Raw genomic sequence first — 3311 nt, 5'->3', positions numbered from 1 at the left:
GTGTCTCTTTCCAGCCTTGTGTGATGTTTGAGCAGTTTTTAGCAGCCTTTATCCTTCCCTTTGTGTGTGGATCTCGTAGAGTACTACGGATGCGTAGGGGTGCTAATACCTTCCCTTCGCATAACCGACTCCCGATCCCATTTTTCTCTGGTCGCGAGACCATGTCTTTTCCAGGTTTACTTCGAGCGTTTCCTTTCCCTCCTTTGGGATAAATAATGTACGGTGGCGGCTTTGTTGTTTCGTTTTCCCGCCGGTTTTTTCGCGTAATGCGACATAAGGCAAACCTGACTGGACAGATTGAATGAAATTGAATTGCACCGTTGGGTTTGCAAAGCAATCTGAGGGTTTACATGAGATGTAATTGGCTCTTTGCAGATGAGTTCCTTTCAGTCTCTTGAGGTTGCTCTGAACTCTGTTAGCTCTTCTCTCACTATCTTTTTCCAGCCAGGGTAATAGGAATAGAATGACCTTTTGTTTCACTGAAATTCTGAATTTATAACCTGATTTTTGTGGACCTATGGGCTCAAATGAGAGAGGCCCAAGTCCAAAAAAATTCTGTTATATTTTATTTATTTATTATTATTATTATTTATTTATTTTCGTTTTTTTTTTCAAAACACGTGGGCTTCTCCTAGCGAGCATGACAGTTCAAGAAATTCCTCTGAGCGTAGGTGATTCTGGTGGCTTTTCTTGGGACTCGCTAGGCGACCCATTTTGCTCGCCTAGCGAGTATGACAGCTCATGAACAAACTTTTGCTCCTTCAAGATTAACGTTTTGACTGACGAATAGACCCCATTTGAACCTGTTGGAAGTATCTCAAGCCATTCCCTTGTGTTGACTGATCATCTAAATAAAACCCATAAAGTGTCCTGGATGATGTTCAAGCTTCTTGGAGCTAATCCCGATTGACATGATGAAATGCAATGTATCTAATTCTGATTGATAATGATGAAATGCAATGTGAAATGTTAAATGACCTAAAAATGAATGCATGAATAAGGAGGGCAAATTTTGGGGTGTTACAGCTGCCCGTATTCAGTCATCAGCTAACCCGAGCAGGATGAAAGCGAATAGCTTATCAGATAAACAGGGTGAGCTGTGATTGAATACCAAAGACAGACCGAAAGTTTGCGCTCTGAGAACACCACAAAAATTCTGAAATACACCGTGTTGTTTATTTCTCTTCCGATCCTCTGGCTGAATCTGAATCAGTCTTCTGACTTAATTTGGAGTTTCGATCCTCTGGCTGAATCTATACTCAATTTAGTCCTCTAGTTGGATGTTAATTTTGATCCTCGGGCTGGATACGATTTTGATCCTCGGGCTGGATATGATTTCAATCTTCTGGCTAGATCTTCTTCGATCTTCTGGCTAGATCTTCTTCGATCTTCTGGCTAGATCTTCTTCGATCTTCTGGCTAGATCTGACTTCGATTCGATTCTCTTGCTGAATCTACTCTCGTTGATTCTCTGGATGAATCTATTCTCGTTGATTCTCTGGCTGAATCTACTTCGATTCGATTCTCTGGCTGAATCTATTCTCTTTGATTCTCTGGCTGAATCTATTTCCGGTCTTCGGGCTAGACCTGATTTCGATCTTCTGGCTAGATCTGAATTGTTTAGATTCTCTGGTTGAATCTATTTCCGGTCTTCGGGCTAGACCTGACTTCGATCTTCTGGCTAGATCCACTTTGATCTTCTGGCTAGATCTTCTTCGATCTTCTGGCTAGATCTACTTTGTTTCGATTCTCTGGCTGAATTTATCTTCTTTGATTCTCTGGTTGAATCTATTTCCGGTCTTCGGGCTAGACCTGACTTCGATCTTCTGGCTATATCTACTTCGATCTTCTGGCTAGATCTGGATTGTTTTGATGATAAATTCCCATCATCAGGATCTCGCATCTGAGGCATGCGCTGGTTGACCCCCTTTCGAAATCTACACTCAATCTTCATGTTAGATATGCAGCTTCGAGAATATTCCACTTTTTGGGCTTCGTACATATTCTTCAGGCTAGAACATGTTGTAACGACTCTTCAATTAGACTTTGTTTTTTTTGAATTGCGATCCGCGGGCTGGATCCTCTTGTAGGTTGATTTTCTGTTGAATTGTTAATCTATCCCTCTAGCTGGCTTGCTGGGGAAACAACGCTTGTAGGCGATTCTCTGGCTGAATCTTCAAATTGAACCTCAGGCTGGCTCATTGGAAAACGATTCTCAGGCTGAATCTTCGAAATGACCCTCATGCTGGATCACACACACTTGATCCTCTGGCTGAATCTCATGACTTTGGTTGTAAAGTAATTCTTCAGTCTGCTTCGAAGAACCTGCTTATCGGCTTATGCGTATGCTTGATATGATATGCATGCAAATGCAAATGTTATGGTGTAAAAAGAAATATGCTTGGGGAAGCAAACTCCGGTAGGGAATGGATCGTTGTATCAATCCTTGAATGCTCTATGGGGAATGATCCGTCTGCCGGGACCGGGGAGCCACCGAAAATAAATCGGCTTTTTTCTGGAAAATTGACCTTGTTGGGGAAGTATCAACTATGGAAACTTTGTTTGGCGAGGCTCTGTGAGGAGAGTCTGTGGGGAAAGCACTTCCTGGGGGGAAATGTCGTAGGAATCGACCTTTGCTGGGGATGTGAACTTGCTAATCGTCCTCAGGTTGAGGATAAAAACAAATCTGTTAAAAATAATCTGCAGGGGAATGAGATGAACAATGGGAACACTACCCTCTTGTCTGTTGGGTATGCAACTACTCCGCTGTTGTTGGGGATACAAGGTGCAACTCTACTGGGTGCTGAGGAGAGCCTTTGTCAACCGCTTGGGGATGAGGATTCATGACTTGGCATCCAGTTCCTGTGACCTGCAATCACACACGTATGTCCCGGGGAATTACTTGGTTTGAATTCACCGTCCGGGGTTAAGCACGTTCAAAGCAATTTTAAATGTTTTACCTGTGCAAATCATCTGCAAAAGACACCATTATATTCATATGCAATATGTTTCATCAAGAATTCAGACATCTTCTGCAAACAAACTGATAAATGAAAAATAAAGAGGCTCTTTAACTGAAAAATTTGTGTTAGGAATAGGCGAGTACATCAAGAAGTTGATCCCTGAAAAGAGGCGATCGCTATAAATTGAACGAAAAAAACTATCCTAATGGCAATATGGATACGGGGTCCCACTGAGTTTCGGCTCTCCTATGGCTCGTATGACCTCAGGACGCTCTGCTCATCTTGCTTTCTGAAGTGGATGATTAGTTGATCTTTAACCTTCGAAGATTGCCAGATTGAATGAAACGGT

This window comes from Lathyrus oleraceus, chromosome 6 (genome assembly GCF_024323335.1).
Source record: "Lathyrus oleraceus cultivar Zhongwan6 chromosome 6, CAAS_Psat_ZW6_1.0, whole genome shotgun sequence".
In the NCBI taxonomy this organism is placed as follows: domain Eukaryota; kingdom Viridiplantae; phylum Streptophyta; class Magnoliopsida; order Fabales; family Fabaceae; genus Lathyrus; species Lathyrus oleraceus.
The sequence above is the reverse complement of the archived record's forward strand: the minus strand, read 5'-3'. Positions refer to the sequence as shown.